General features: G+C 37.0%; 1 long non-coding RNA gene across 1 annotated transcript in view; it reads left to right on the plus strand.

Annotated features, from left to right (window-relative positions):
- Window positions 1-17,937, plus strand: part of LOC146569652 (uncharacterized) — a 44,156-nt gene that overhangs the window by 26,167 nt on the left and 52 nt on the right. Inside the window, exons 4-5 of the long non-coding RNA XR_014893178.1 lie at window positions 16,841-16,899; window positions 17,126-17,937. The exon at window positions 17,126-17,937 is cut by the window's right edge and continues 52 nt beyond it. This is a non-coding gene — a long non-coding RNA (uncharacterized LOC146569652). The remainder of the gene's footprint in view (window positions 1-16,840; window positions 16,900-17,125) is intronic.

Genomic DNA, 17,937 nt, shown 5'->3' on the forward strand with positions numbered 1-17,937 from the left:
CAATCTATATTTTTTCAAAGTTACAGCACAATATGAATTATGCTTAGCATAATGCAAAGTCAATGAGCATTGAATCAAATTCAATTTAAACTCGTGAAGGAGTATTAGAAGGTAAAGCATAGGAAAAAAAGAAAAACTTCAAATATGTCAAGCTTACATAACACACAGAAAGGCGTAGATCTATACCTCTACCAGATAAAGGCAAACCTTGAGTTGATGAGATTGTACTGTAGGGCAGCGGTCCCCAACCTTTTTTGCGCCACGGACCGGTTTATGCCCGACAATATTTTCACGGACCGGCCTTTAATGTGTCGCGGATAAATACAACAAAATAAAACTAGTACCGGTACCGAAAAAAAGAAGATTTATTCATAACACACGTGATAAGACCCAGGAAAACCGAGTTAACGATAAAAACGATAACAAAATAACGCTGAAAACCGATAAAAACCCTGAAAACCATACATTTCACACCTGAGCCTCAACTCTTGCGGCCCGGTACCAAACGACTCACGGACCGGTACCGGTCCGAGGCCCGGGGGTTGAGAACCGCTGCTGTAGGTTACTGTATGAGTGAAAATAAGATGGAAAGCCTAGTAAGCTGAGTGTGGTGCATGTGCACACGTGTGGTAGGGATGCACCGGTTTACCTATCAGCTAATAAGATGACATTCACCAGCGGCAGTGGCCAGTGTTTGTCTGTTGTGTAACATTAATTTTGTAATCCTCATGTGGCCCATTTTTATATATTTTTATGATTGAGTTTGTGCTTATTCAGTGATAGTGTGATGAATGGCTAAAAGACTAAAACAGTTTCCTTGGTACCCCTGAATAAATAACAATACCCCCACTGCCCATCACACACACAGAAAATAAATCAATATCTAAATCAACTGTCAGCCAAACCTTAATTATTACTGGTATCAGCCATGATTTCACAATAGGTATATTCCTAATGTGTATACGAAGATGTTATGAGGCCACGTGATGTGTAGTTCAGTGTTTGCCTTTTTAAGCTGCTTCTGCTTGGTTGTAGATTTCACTAACCCTAAGGTCATGCACCTGATATACCTTTGAATCCTGCTGGTTGCTGGAGTGTAGAATCCTCTTAGGGAAAAGATGTGTCCAGAGATAAGAGTCTGGTGTGATGTTACGCATCATGGCCCTCAAGGCCTAGACATCGCTTTTCTCTTCATCTGGTTTTCACATTTTTGCTGCTTGCCATCGATTCAGTACTAGCTCAAGTCATCTGTAGTTCAAGCATGTATTGCATATTGTCTGCTGTTCAGTTAAGGATACAAATACTTATAAAGTACATTTCTTGTCAGCATAGGTCAAACTAAGCATACTCAACGTGTTTGTTACACATTCCTGATTTCTAAGGGCTTCCATAAGAATGGTTTCAAAGTGCAAAGTCAGGTGTGATCACAAGAGTGATCACAAGAGTGATAACACTAATAAACATGGTGAGATGGTAAAAGTTGGATCTGTGTGATTTCACTGGGATGTGGTTGTTTCGTAAATTAACCTCTGAGCTGAGCCACATATGCCTCAACATAGTCATGCATTATTTTTACGTATTATTGGTTACTGAGGATCTGCAGTTATTACAGTATTATATGGATTACATATATGTACCATACATTGCAACATTACATTTGCAGAGTTGGATATTAAGCAAATAGAAGGTCACTAGAAGGTATATTATAGGATATTTTTTTAAACCATAATCAAACTTTATTGCTTTTCCACAATATGTACAACAGTAATAGAATGTAATACGGTCACTGACTAACTGTTCAATAATCAGTGCACATCATGCTAAGAAGACAACGACGGATTTAGTCATCTTAAGGCTAACGCTCAGCATTAGTTAAACCAAATGAACAGATTTTTAAATCCACATAAAAAACAACCATTTCAGTTCTGTGTAAACAACAGTGAAGTTTTAAATGAGATGGAAAGTGAAAAAATAGGACCCAAGTGTGCCAAAAATCCTTAAAACATCTAACAAAAAGAATCCTGAACCTCCTTCCGAAAGGTAAACATTTATTACTTCAGGGGTGCCTGATGGGCAGGGAGGCAGTCACTTCACCAGGCTGTAAATGTCATCTTCTCTTTGACACATTAGAGGCAAATGTGTCAAGGCTCCAGTGGCAATAGAGCTTTGACCTTCTTTTTCCTGGTCCAGAAATCTAGCTGGCCAAAAGCACAAGTAGAGCTTTCAAAGAGTACTAATAGAAGTAAGTCGTCATTGGGGAAATGGCCAAACTAGTTATGTAAATATAAATGGAGGAAAGAACACAGCCACAGACTATATAAATATAGACACTGGAAACACAGATTTTACATTTTAAGGTCATGAATAAAAACAGCAATAAAAACAACATAAAGTGAATTTTAACCAAAAAACAATGCAAAATAAAAATTTGTATAAACTACTAGGTTTATTTTTCTTTAAAGGTTTTATGTCCTTATTCTGCTACATCAGTTGCCATTAAGCACAAGTATTGAAACTAACTTAAGCAGCTCCAACTCTAAAAAAAAAAAAAAGAGTACAATAATCTCTGAGGTGTTTTTTTTTCTTTCTTTCTTTTTTTTCTGGTCTAACATTAGGCTGCCTTCTGGAAGTTCTGACCCGGGCCAGACACCAAGGCTTCAAAATTGGCAACTGTCTCTCCACACCATTAATCAGGCACAAGGGCTGTCTCCCATCCAGATGGGGAGCCTCTCTACAACCAGAGAAAAATAAGCAGGCTAATTAATTCTTATTGTTATAGACGGAGGGAGATTAGATGGAGAGAAATTGAGACGGGGACAAGACGTGAGAGTGGTGAATAAGTCACCTTTAACAAAGGCCTGGACTCACAATATATTCTTCCTACGTGGTCACTGTTGTTTCAGCAAAATATATGTATGATTTGAAAATGCTGTGTGACTGAAAGGGGAAGACAGAGAGACATCATAGCTAGAGGTTAATGAATGATAACGAGCTTGGAGCACTGTGGGACGCAGTGTGGCAGTGATTAGACAGGCCCAGTAGGGCACAATCAAACTTTGAGTTCACTTTACAAGCCTGAATAAGATAACACAGAATAATTTCCACAGGCTGTTTTAAAATATAACTAGACTGAGCACCTAGCTACACACTAACACCTAAAGATAAATGTGGCAGACACCTTGAGTTCATATTTGTATTTCTCTTCCTTCTCCTAGATTTGTTGACGTGATCACTGAGTAAACATCTCTAAATATCAACACATGCAACATTCCAACAAGACATTTTATGAAATAAGTCAGGAAATTTAACTGTAGCTTTAAGGAAAGTAGTGCTTACGAAGAAAACACTCCGATCTAATCTAGAACATTTAAAATGAACTCAGCATACATTTACCACCTACATTTTGTGACTATGCTCCACCCTTGCTCAGTATAATGTTGGCTTCATGTACCTTGTGGTACTGACGCGCTTCTTTGTGAAGAAAACGTCCAAAAATAGAAGTTGATTTGAGTAAAGTGAACTTTCAACTTTGCAGCGTGGAAACAGCTCAGCAGTTTAAACTGAAGCATGCTGGACACCTCATTCATTATTGAAAACTGCATTTAGAAAGCCATATTTGGAATCTGCAGTGCTTGGGCAAAACTCAGTGCAGGCTGATGCTAGCATCAGCTAATGTGAACTAATGTTAGTGAAGCTACCCATAGCAAACTAAACGCCTGTGCTCATTCTAATTCATGTAAGACTGTACACCTATTGTGTGAGCTCTACACACATACTGTAGATACACAGGCCACTGAACGTTGCTTCATGCTACCTACATTTACTTATTTATTTAGTTCATTTGAATAGGGACAATATGTATGAACCATTTCCACATACCCAAGCATTTATAGCCAAAAGCTTTTTTGCAGATCGGAGAAGGGCCTTTAAAATACATCAAACTAAACAAAAGAGACACAAGAAGCAGTAGAAAAGACAACAAAAACGCAAGTGACTTGTAGCTTTCATGATGCCTGCTGTGTGGATCTCAGCCTTGAGATTCTGGAAGTAAATCCCATTCATTCTCTATAGATTTAGTAATTATCAGTCGTAATGTTGTAACCAATCAAAGCAGACTTACTACAACCTACGATACTGTAAAATTATGATATGGACTCATGTAGAAGCAACAAGTCTGTTTGATAATTACCTTCCCAAAATCTCAGAAAATAACTATTCTTCCTTCAGTCCTGCGCTGAAATATTAAAGCCTCTGATTGGTGGAGGTTGCTTAAACAAAATCTACAAAATAATATACAAAAAAAACGTTAATAAATATACAAAAACGTATACAAAATATACAAAAAGTATAGAAAACTATTAATACATAACATTATTATTAATTACATAAACACTATAATAGGTTAAAGGATTAAATTCAAGAAAGTGGGAATTCATTCACTATTGACTCTAAGATTTGCAATTTGTTATGGGCTTCACTTTTCTTTCTTTTCTTTTGTCTTTTTGATCCCGATCAAATCATTTCATGGTCATGATTCACATCATGGCAGCTTGGCTTGGTTCAAAACTTGAAACAGAATAATAAAACCCTAAACAGTCTCAAGATCAAAACATTGCAGTGACTTGTCAGTACCTTGATAATGTTTTGAAGGGTCATGTTTTACAGCAGAGAAATGATTTTTGAACACAGTAAAAAAGGGGCTGTTTAGCGAATCAATATACAGGCTTCAGGTCATGTGACACAAGACAGCAACGGCTGTGCTTGGAGATGTGTTTTCTATGAGCAAGTTTCAGTGAATTTTTTTTCTCAGAGTCATGTTTGAAAATGTTGCGCATTTAGTACTTTAATCTTAAAGTACTAAACTGGTCAAAATGTTTTTGTAAGTAATGAATATGGTTTAATGGCAAGTTTTTCTAAAGGGTGAGTTAATCCTCTGTGCAACAGCTGCTTTTAATGTGTGAAGTAAACACACAGCAATGCCATAAAACTGCTCCATAAACATGGAGTAAAGCAAACTGTCCACAGCTTTTATGAGAATTCACTAGTAATGAGCAATATCACCATGCTGGTTTGCAGGATAGAAGGAGCGACACCCTGATTATGATAAACTGTGCTAAAAATATTTTTATTAGTTAGTTAGCTCACTTCTAATGAATCTCAGATAACACTAACATTGAAAAACTGAATTGCTTAAAAGTCCATGCGTTGCAGAACAAAAACCACCTGTAGGACATGTTTTTTTTTCTACTATTACTAACAATATTATATACAAGATCACTCTCAGGAGTGTTATAATCACTATACCAAAAAAAATAATCTGCAATTTCTGAAGATGTTAACATCAGTAATATTATTAGCACTAAAATAATCATCATTGCAATAATAATTAAAAAAAACTCACAACAACATATAGTTATACAACATATAACTCTATGATCACAAATTCATTTAAAAATTCTAGTGACAAATTAATGTATAATATGCTGTAACTTACGAGCCAACTGGTTGGTTAATTTGCTCTGACCAAATCGTGACACACTCCAAGTTGTCAAGTTGTCTGGTTGACTACAGCCCTACACCAAGCCCAGTCCAGATGTTTCCAGAAAATATCTCAAGTAAATTAAATGTTCAACCCTGACTAACAGAGTTAAAATTCTTCACAAGCACTGCCGGCCAAACTTGAGTACTGAAACACATCGATATTGCAATTTCTGAGTGTTGAACGATCCTGTCATATTTCAGCATTATTTAGTGAAAATGTTGTGAATTATCTTTACTTTCATGACTATCCTGTCTGAGAATGTTCATTACAATAGCACTAAGCTGCCTAAGAGCTATTTTACACATGCATTATGGAGTCTGGGCCACAGACACTTGCACTCTTTCTTGTGCAGACATTGTCCCTCGTGAACCTGTGAACATGCTCCACAACCTCATGTGAGGCTGTGAAGGAATCTATTATTTTTTTCAATCCTGAGGGAAGGAGAAAGGTCTCTGGCATCATTATTTTTCTTCAAAATGTAACTGACTTTACTGCACACCCTAATTTGCTTGCCGTAATTATGGGTCATGATCCCCTTTTGTAATTTATAAAACCTTTTGTTCTTATCAATAATGAATGGGCTTTAGCAAATCATGGTGCTATAATATTTTGATATTATGAAAATGCTAATGCGTCAGGGACCTTAAGCCTTATCGGCCAGGTCCGATGCTCTATTAAACAGCCGGCAGAAGAAGTTGGACGCAAATTGCTTATGTTAATGCCCCAGTTGTACCCAGACAGCATGAGGAGTCTGCAATTAATTTCATCCAGGCGGTGGATGGACAGGCAAATTTATTTCCCTTCCGCAGGATGGTGGCTCCCCCTCCTTTTTCGCAGGTCTTCATGCATAGAATTGGAAAGGTTGTGAGAACAAGAGATAGAGGGTAAAAGGGAAAGTGAGAGGGGAGCAGTAACTTAGGAGCAATCTGTGACCTAATTGAACAGCAGCAAAAAGGGAGGGCAGTAACAGGGAGACAAGAGGCGAAATCTTCATTCATTCCACTGACAAGTGTTTTCACAACTTAAACCTGTTTTATTAATTGTGTTTGACATTTCCCTAATTACTTTCATTTACATCACATCAGCTCCTAGCACATTATTAAACTGCATATCAATTCAGCGCCATATTGGAGAACAGAGTGAGGTGTGGATAGTGACTATGTTATAAGCCCTTATTTTATTACAAATAGTCTGGTGCAATAACATCAAACACAACTGCAGTTTACCTTGCAGCACTGGGATATCTGGTCTGTAAATGTAAATAAAGTTTAAGCATGTTGGACACTTGAGTAGATCTCAAGTGTGTGTATATATATATCTATATATATCTATACATCTATATATATGTATATAGATATAGATATCTATCTATTAGGGGTGTAACAATACTTGTATTGATATTGAACCGTTCGATACAGTACTTTCGATTCGGTACGCATATGTATCGAACAATACAAATTTTTTTATTTATTTTATCAACTTTTCTTCTGACGATGCTGTCTGTGTTGAGCGCTCAGTGAATCTGCATTCGACTACTCCGCCTAGGCTGCACTGTTGAGTGCAGATCCACTGAGTGCAGCGCAAGCTAGCAAGACAGAAGCTAAGCTCGTTGCAACATGGCAACTGCCTCAACGCTACCCGAAATTGAACCTCCCCCACCCTCATTCAGATCTGGCCTTTGGAATCTACCTTGGTTTTCATGTGAAGCATGACCCTGATGGTAAGCGCGTCACGGACAAAAGTAAGACAGTATGTAGGATGTGACCTCAATGCTCAATTGGTGGGAACTAGTGCGTTAGCGCAGTTAGCTTGTTAACGTGTTGACGCCGTCCAGCCCCACGCACAGGGCAGAGATTTGCCGCGTTATGGCGTTAATGTCATTTTAACGGGATTAACGCTGACAGCACTAGTGGGAACACAACGAATATGACAACACATTTACGCTGACATCATCCTAGTGCAAAGACAAGTAGGAGCAGACAAAAACAACAAGCACGCATGCTGCAAACTTTACCTGAGTCATTTAGACAGCAGTTACCACATGATTCTCCTTATGGGGACCTGATATGTTTAATATGCTGCTGAGAATATAGCCCAGAAGAAGCGTATAGTATAGCTTTTATTTTGGAAAGAGCCATTTCTCTGTAATAAACTCTCTTTTCCAAAGATGAGTGATTTCTCGATCAGATAGATTGATCTTTTTAAATTATTTTGTTGTTTCAGCAACATTAAATTTAAAACTGTACTTTTGAGTTAAAATATATATTTATAATTTTAATAAATGACAAATTAAAAAGGCATGAACATTCGAAAAAATATCGAACCAAACCGTGAATTTTGTGTATTGTTGTACCCCATCTATCTATCTATCTATCTATCTATCTATATATCTATATATCTATATATATATATATCTATATATATATATATCTATATATATATATAGATATATATATATATATATATATAGAGAGAGAGAGAGAGAGAGAGAGAGAGAGAGAGAGATATTTATGCACGTGTCCTGGGCATTTCTATGATTTAAACAGTCAGCTTTCATGTCTTCTTCAGCACACAGACTATAAAAAAACACTTGATTAATTGACGCCATAGTTTCTAGTTGCATGGACCTACCTTCAAAATACCGTAGCATGACAAAACCACACATAGTGCATGTTATTTTTATCCTTCTTTGAGATTCGTAAAAGATATCTTCTCAGAGGAATATGCAGAAGCAGAGAACCAAGGCATTGTAACTCTGGCCTCACTGTTCATCTTGTTAGAAACCCTCATTGGGGCCCTCACAGTCAACTGGAAACCCCACACCTTCCCCTTCACTGTCCTTTCATTTGTAATCGCACACTCCCTGGACAATTCCCACAGCTGTGATGAGAGCATTTTTAAAAGAGAGCCTTTCACAACAGACAGATCGGAAGGACAGGACATCGGCATGAATCCAAACAAAAGGCAAAAAAAATAGAAAAAAAATTGCTGTGGCGTGTGGACAAATAAAGTGTGGCAAGAGAAAGAAATGTGGGGTTAAATTAACTAATGCCAGTTATTCAGTTATTTCTTCAATTACTTGTTCAATCTATACAATCTAAAAAATGAAAATAAGCATCCATCATAACTTCCATGTAGAATGTGAGTTGTTTTCTTCAACCAGAGTTCAAACCACAAATATTCCAGTTACAAAAATAATCAAAAATATAAAAAGCCAAATTAGCAGAGAAAAAATTCTCCAATTGAATGACATTTTACGTTTAATTCGATGCATTCTCTGAAACATCGTCTTAAATAAACTAAGGATTCCTGAATGCACCTCTAACCTCCAATCTGTCTGGAGTGTAGGCTTGTCAGCTAAATCCAAATAACAGTGATTCTTTCATTTTTAAATACATAATGGAAATAGATGAGGATGACTCATAAAAATTTATACCTCAATTCTGTGTTTTAATTTATAGCCCACCCTCCAGGCACATATTATTCAAACATTAATATAAAAAAGAACTGTACATCAAAAAGTGTCAGCTTTCACTTTTACCTCCATTCACAGTCATGCATATTATATGTAGACTAGGCTTGACTGTTGCCCATCTTATAACAATTATACACTGAGTAACTAGCAGATTGATGGATTGATAATGTCCATATCCTACATTCAATATACTAAATTTTTAATGACCATTTCAACACCCTTACCTTTCACTTATATGTTTAGATAATACACTTTATGCAAATTGTAGAATTCTATAAATTTTAGATTTGTCTCTATTCATCTTTCTCTGTGTCTGTGAGAGATGCTCATTGTGAAATGTGATTAAAATCTTGTTCAAACCATTCATTTTCTTGGTGTGTATGGTCTTTGCCCTATCCACACATATACAAAACAAAGCTTATGTAGAAGAGAAAATAAATGTTTAGCTAGCCATCCATCCATCCAAATAAGTTATGTCAGGTTCAGCATAATACTTCCTTAGCTCTGTAATCAGTATCAATACTATTGGGATTGACCTCTGCTCAGGGATTAATTAGAAAATACATGCAGGCTAATCATCCTGTATAATGTATTGATGTGTATCTTGTTTCATTAACAATCATCAACAATCCGTTCATGTGATGTGATTCTAACAAACTGTTTGCCTTAGCTACAGGGGCTAGGTAAACACAGGCAATTCTTTTTTTTCCTTTCCCTTTTTTTCCTCACCAGATTCAGTCCCTTATGTTTGGTAATCGGCATTGCTAAGTCAGAAGACATCAGCTTGACTCTATAAATTACCACCTGATCCTTTCTTCCTGGATAATTAGGTACCCATTAGTTCTAATCAAGTAGTTACTTAATTATTGCAGTAATTAGTCTAATGGTCTAGCAAATTGAAGCTTTATCACTTTCAGATACTTAATGTTCTTGGCAGAGTACATCACAAGTGTCAAGGCATGGGCTTTAGCAATCAAGCATTAGAAAACAAAGTTTACACCATGTCATAAATAATATTACTCCGTTCGTGTTTTGGTGCATTTTTCCAAATTCCTTTGTCTACAATTCTAAATTCTGGTACTAACATGTTGTGGAGAAATCTGAAACGTCAACCAAAACATCACCAATGGTCCGGAGAAACAGCTCTGCATTGTGTTGTGTCAGGTTATGGTAGTACACTTGCACTTACATGCTTAAACCTGCAAATGCTCCTGAAAAAAAGAAAAAAATTTTCACAGTTGTTTTCTTTCTGTATTCGTTCAATTTGTCTGGTTTGTTTCAACATTCTGCTACAGATGTCAAATGCATAGGGGGTGAGTGAAGGCATTGCCACAACACTAGAACTTCACAACCACAGACGAGAAGCGAATAGGTTGTCTTCAAACCGCAATAAATTGCGGCTGGTTTGTCTGTCATCACCTTCAAATTAGCTGCAGTTTATTGAGTCTGCCGGAGATGCAGGACGTTGGCGGGCAAAGAGCGTTGCCTGAAAGATGCCTCGGTCCGTCTAGCACAATTAGACGGAGCTCACTTTTGACCCAAACATCCTCAATCACCTTGACCAACAGACCTCAAATGCAAAACAAACTATTTACATGTACAAAAAAACTAATGACTGTATTTAAGAAAAGAAAGGTCTACATAATATTTGAATAGAGAAATGTGGATCATTCCATAATATGGACCAAATATTAGAGCCAAACCAAAATGGGCTCACAGCTAGCTTGTGGTGTAGGCAGTATATTTTACTTTTGTTTGTTTTCTTGTTTTTTGACCATGAAAGTTTTACTGATCACTGATATGCTGAAGTTTTGAACACAAGGCTCTTTCAATATTTTATTTAAATATTCAGAGACAATGCGGAGTAGTGGATGATAACCATATATCGAAATATGTATATATGTACTGAAATTATATACTTAAAATATCATAAGCATGATAAAATACTAACCATTTTTATCTGACTAGAAGGGCCCTACTTCACATTGCGGTTTAATGAGCAGATGTATAATCAAATATAAGCTGAAAGGATTCCCTCTTTCACCTTCAAATTAAGACTGCGTACTTGCAAACAATGCAGTCTTCTTTATGTGACCTATTTGTTGGAAAAAGCAAAATGCCCAACGAGATGCCTTCATAGAAAAAAAAGTTAAAGGCAAAACTCTGCAGTGCTTCTTGCCATATGACAGGAGTGTGTGAAAACTGACACACAAGAGTTTTCAAATTGGGGCCCGGGGAGCCGAAGCATAAAATAACTTCAATCTCAGCAGCTCTCCAAGGAACAGAGCAGAAGTGTGACCAACAACAACACAACAACAGTGAGGCAGGAAGGGGTGAAGGTAGGAGTTATTAGAGGATAAAACATGCCTCTCCATCTCACTCCCTCTCTCTTAGGAACCCCAAGGATGATCAATGGATTTAGTCAGAGGGATATTCAAGCAGAAAATTGCTGCCTTTTTGCTTTTCTTTGAAGTATTTCCAGAATACATACCGAACCCCCTGTCCACCAAGGTTGAAAATAACAGCACAAGTGCAGAGTCTACCAGTAATCCTGGAAAAGGGAGAAAAAGGTGGGGGAGGGTGCTAGTGCGGGCACCAAATGTTAAAGGACGCAGGGAGGGCCTAGATTGAAACTTTGCAGGTATAAAATTGAAAGCACCCAGCTGAATAGACATAGTCAAACTATGGCTATTTTTCAAAATGGAACCTCAGTGACCAACATAGAAATAAATAAATAAAAAATTGTTAAAAAAAAAAAGGAAGACGATGAAGAATAGAAACAGTGCAAGTGCTGAGACCATGCAGATATGGTTGCGTGACTTATTACATATAGTTCAAACCTATTTACTTTAAAGATGCAGTTAACTGAACTGTAAAAACATTTGCTAAACTAAATCTTATCTTTGAAGAAGAAACTGTTAAGAGCCAAGCTGTAATTCTCCATTTTGTAAAGATTATTGATTTTTCAAATAATATAAAACAGATTTTTAGGGTTAATGGTGAAGCTTGACAGGCTTAACCCAAGTGGTGGATAGTGAGGTCCTTCCCAGCCCTCGGGGGCCCCAGTGGCACTGTGCAGATGACAGCAGAGGCATGTGGCACACTCGTGGCATTATGAATAGGACACAGCGATGGGGGACCAGATTCCTCAGCTCCCTGCTGTGTGGTGTGATGGCCTCATCTGTTTTCCCATCGCTACTCTAATACATCTGCAGCATATTCCCTCCTAATTAAGATTCCACAGTTCTATTTGTCATAGGATGGAAAGGATATCACATAGGGTAGTTTAGCCATAGTTTTGGATTAATCGCTGGGCAATTCACCACACGCAAGAATGCTTAGCGAGACTGAGGAAGGACTAAGTCTGCTTTTTTCCTTCATCTGTTACGTTTATAGATAAGCCTCCATGGGAATTGGATCTGGGAACTATCTGTCACAGCCTATTCTCCTTGTACATTAATAGTAAGTAATGCTTAATAGTGTGTAGCCATTATAGTCATTGCTTAAAGGAAAGGTTCTTCAAATTGAGCTCTAATTTGTTGTCCACACAGAGATGTGTAATTTTGTTATACCAGAGATCACTTGCTGTATTTCAGTAACCTTGCTAATGTACTTTATGTTGTGTATGAGTCTTCCAAAAATGACTGAATTGTTCAAGTGAAATATACCACAACAGTGTGGTCTGTTTGATCATTCTGATGGTGTCAAAAACACAGTGAAAAGCATAAATAAAGACAATTACTTCACTGTCAGTAGAATATTATATCAGCTTATCTCATAAACTTACACAGGAATATACATATGATGCAATGCCTTTGATGTCACCGTATTATTGCCTCATTTAAGTAAACAAACTGTCTCACAAAACTCTCAGAATGTAAGAATAAGACTTTCAGCATAAAGATACGGCACCTATTACAACAACAACATATTCAGGTAGGTCACCATAATATGATGCGTTTTAGGATAGTTTATAAATGATCAGCTTCATGTAAGATGTAAGAGACACATCATTTAATGGCAGTTCTGAGGTTTAGCAATGGCACGCCAGAGTGTCCGATCTTCACAACTACAGAGATTCAATTAAGGTGATTTTCTGTGCCCGTACTGCTCAAAGCTAAGGCACATCTCTTCCTGTTATGTCAAATTCAACCTTGTGAAGCTTGACATAATGCATGTGACTTACACTTGAAAAAGATGCAACTTAGCTGGCAGAACAAGTGATTTGATTTTTGAAAATTATTCATTAAATTGCCGTTTCTTTGGTGATCTTTAGATCTTTATTGAATACTTTAATGAGACATTTTTATAGTTCTGTGATTTTCTGTGCTATGAAATCATTTCAAAAAGTATTTATTTTTCTCAACAGCAAAAGTCTAAATGAGTTTCATGAATAAAAATATATTGCAATAGTTGCACTATAATATTGCACTATGATGTACATAGGCCAAAATACTACAGGTAAATCCCGAAGAGTAAAAGAAAATATCCCTCATTTTCAACATGGTTCCTATCATGTCAACAGGGAGGGATTTCTTTTTATGGTTTAATTCAACAATAGCATTTGCGATTGGGGTTTTGGGCATCTCAAGGGCATTCCTGGTGAAATTACTGAGACTCTGCACCATTTATCACAGCCTGACATGTGTCATGTTCCAGATTCTGGTGCAGAGAGGTTACAGCTGAAGACAGCTCTCTCTTTGTTGAGCAGCCATCAAAGACAACATCTCGTATTTATTAAAAAAAAGAAGAAGTGGAAGAAGGAAAGCCTGCAAAAGGATAGAAACAACAAAACGTGTTGTCATACATTCTTCTCTATTTATCTGGACTTCTCATAATGTATCCAAGCTTAACCCCAGAGAAACATGAGTTCATTGACATGTTGTGCTTTTAGATCAAATACATGAGAACATGTTTTTGCATTGCATTGTTTAGATGTTTTAAACACAATATAAACTAAAGGCAGTGTGAATTGCCCATTCTGGTTTAGATGTCTTTTATAAAGCAGCTAAGGGGTTACAACAAAACACACTGTCAAAAGTCACATATACTGTATATTTTTTAGTCTGCTTTTTTTAAATGAATATAGCTTTAGACAAATCCCTGTGACTTCCAAGCCAAGGTCTTTCATTTTATTTATTTTGTTTACTTTTTTGGAGTGCAAAAACATCTAAATAGGACCAAAAGAATGAAAAATGTTTTTCAGCTTGCTAGCAGTAACTGAATGCATATAATAAACTGTAAGTTCTTTCAGTTGTAGCCTAAATTGAAGATCGCTTTAAAAAATGGAAAACATGTCAGTGTTTACACAATGCTCACAACAGAACGGTGGAGTCACCATGGTAATGTAAGGTGTTACCGTTTCCTTGGAGTATCTCATATCGGTGAGCTTCACAAGTCATACACACTTGAATACTGACAATCACGACAATAAATACAAACAGAGGAAAGATGATTCATTAATGGTGAAATTGTTTTCAAAGTCAAGCGTATTTATACGTGATGGGAGCGCTTAACTTTACAATTAAACTACATGATATTAAGGAGAAAGACAGAGAACATTTTCTGACATCATAAATTCAAAGACAGTTGAAGCATTTTTTTCCATGCAAGTGATTTGCAACTGTGTTTAAAAAATTTTTTGACTGGTCTTGGACATGTTAGCTACTTGTTAGGCAGTTACCCTATAGCAGAAGAGGAAAAATATGAAAGTTGGCTGGTTTGCTAATATTAAACAGAGGTACAATCTAATGTACTTTGATCTGGACAGCCTGCCTTTCTGATGGAGCTCAGAGACAAAAGCAAAGTCATGAAAAATGTAACATTTACTGATGAGCAGTTAGTAGACTGAGTAATGTGTAATGAGGAACAGATTACACTTCTCAAGTAGCTCTCTCAGCTGTTCGTAGCATATCTAGTGCCTGGCAACATTTGTTGGAAGAAATGCTTTGAGAAATATGGACAATTTAAAACTAGCGTCTCATCTTTCTTTAAGAAAATCTTTAGCGACGCCATCAGCGCCTCGCAAAATAGCTCTCTTTAAAAGCTATGTAAAATGTCATTGTTTAAAGAGTGCGTCAATAAATGCTGACATTGTTAAATGTAAAGTACCACACAAGGGGGAGGGGTGCTTTATAAAATTAATTAATTCTACTGCCATTATTTATGACTTAATATGATATACTGGTGTGCTTTATAATAACACTGAATGTGCATATTTCTGGTGGTGACAGTGGAGTAATTATGTAGAATGCCTTTTACCATGAATGTACAATATTAATTACAGGCACGGTTGTTTATCAATTGTGAAACACTGTTTAAAAGCTGTTTGGAAGATTGCCATGATGACCCAGGCTTGTCTCCTATCTTTTACTCGCAGCTGCTTATAATGTGACACACTACATCCTTTTTCAGACCACTGATATCCAGGTTAAGAGAGAGGGGAAGGATAAAAGGAGATTCCTCTGTGGTTTAAAAAAATGTCAAAAGAAATCAATCAAAGATTCAAAAGCATGATAAAGCTAGCAAAGACACAAGAGTAAAATATATTATACGACAAATGAAGGGCATGTGATCTAAACATTGCCTTGAAATACTGAAACGCTGTTTTCGTCAGTGTGTTTTTACTTTATCTCTTTGCCTCGCTTACCTCTTAAAACACACACAAACACACAGCCAGGTCAGGAACCAATTTGGACCATGTGCCGCTAATGTGCCATCACAGGCATGACTCGCCTAATCCTCTACATTATGTTGGATGAGAATCTGCACTCTGGTAGTCTAAAACACCAAAGGAGGATTTCATCCCAGGGCATTCTGTCTCAGAGTGCAATGTTATAATCATCTGACAAAACTGACCGCGCACTGTGCACGGAAACGAAGACTGGTAGAATTGTTTGTCTTTATATGTGCAGATGGTGTGAGTTTGAATTATGTGCATTATGGTTTGAAAGCAGCTTTGAAAATACAGATGGCAAATTATTTTTCTTTTATGATTTATACTGACGTTAAACAAAGATATTGTTTATTGTGTATTCTGCTTAGATGACCGGAATGATTGACATTGTCCAAAATGCATATGTGGGGAATAAATAAAATAATCAGAACACAGAGACCACATACAGTACTAACGACAGCTGAGACTTCTTCCTAAAATAGCTTTGCCTTTCAGAAAAACAGAAAAAGAATGAAAATTAAACCGACTCACCCCAAATGCTTGTGCGACATACAGCAACACAAGTGTTTTGAGGCCAAACAATAGGAATCCAAAAGCTCAGTCCTTAGCCAATTATGTCCCTTTGCAAAAACTTTGAAAAGCCCAAGGTTTCAGCATAGCAACTGGGGTACAATGGGAAACACTCATAAATGCTATAAATTAACATAATAGTTGCACTACCGTAACAATACAAAAACAGAACAGCCCCAACTCTGATATTAGAAATGATGTTAAAGGGAAAGAGAAAGTTAGCTTTCTCTTACACAAAGACCGCTTAACACGTTTCACTTCAACAAATGCGTCTTTCAATGCCTGAAATATTTTAGCAAAGACGTAACCAGCAACTGTCCAAGCAGTCTCTAACTGAATGATATAAATTAAAGCCTGTCTAAGAACAGACACCATTGATTACGTTTTTAGAAACCAGTAGACTGAAACACATGGAGAGCTTTGGCTTTTTTTTCTTTTCTTTTCTTTTCTTTTCTTTTTTTTACCAGGAAGAGATGGTTTAATGCAAGACTAACCAAACATACAGGGCCAAGTATCACAGAAGATTTGTTGTTTAGATTTGACAATACTGTTTAAAATGTTTAAATCCCCTTTAAAGGCTGGATTACAACTTTGTTTCCTGTGACCACTGAGAAGTACGTCTGCTTCATATGAAAGGTAAATACAGCATAAAAATTGTTTTTTACACTTTAACTAAATTGAAAAGCTGTTTTTTTACTTCACTGCTACTAATACAAAGTTACCACTTTTACCTGGTGTAGAGATTTTTTCCAGCCACATAGCAGGATCTCACTGTCAGCTTTACGCTGCAGATCAGTGCTTCTATAAAGCTTTCATTTATTACATGTCAGTACCGTATATATGTGTTGTGTTTCTGTGACAGATGCCATGCTTGCAGAACATTACACGTGCAGCTTTGAGAGGACAGGACAGACAACAGATTTCCACCATGCCATGTGTCTTCACTGCCCTCTACAGGATGAACCTAGTGATGTATGATGTGTCCTTGTGTGCTCTCTTCACCTTTTGTAGAACTCGCAAGTCTTTCCTCTAGTTCATACACAGAGGTTCTGGTACACAGTATAGATGTAATATGATTTTACAAAGCGGTTTAAAACGACACCTGTAGGGCGCAACTGCACAAATATCTAATTATTTACGTCCTCATGAGTAGATTTAAATGTGATTATTTTTATCCTGTCTTAGCGAGCAGGTCAGCTTGGGGTTAGGTACTGCACTCACCTGCTGAACTTCTCAAAGAGGACAGAGTAAGATTATCTGCTGCTAAGGTCACTGACCTAGCCCAGAGCTTAAACAGCAGAGCAATTAACTCACGCGCAAATCCCAAATCAGCACAAACCTGCTTATCCTAAAGACTGGATCTGTCTGTGCATTTGTCAGAATCTATTCCTAAATTTGCAAACAAGGAGATTATTTGAACTCTTGTTGTTGGTTCAATAAAGGCTGAATGCCAAAAAAGAGAAAATCACTGCTGGCCCTTCAGGCCCAGCTTCCTCTAATATTTAAACCACACCAGCATATTTAAAGGGACGTTAAAGGCAGAAAAAAAAGCTACTTACATATAAAAACATTACACCTAGAAGTTGTCATCAACACTATTCTAACTTTTATTAATGTGTTATCCAGAATCAAGACATAACTACCTATTGTGGAAGCAATGTTTCAGACATTTGC

This window comes from Mchenga conophoros, linkage group LG7 (genome assembly GCF_057382185.1).
Source record: "Mchenga conophoros isolate Kocher_MC1m ecotype Shallow Benthic linkage group LG7, M_conophoros_male_GT1.1, whole genome shotgun sequence".
Classification (NCBI taxonomy): Eukaryota; Metazoa; Chordata; class Actinopteri; order Cichliformes; family Cichlidae; genus Mchenga; species Mchenga conophoros.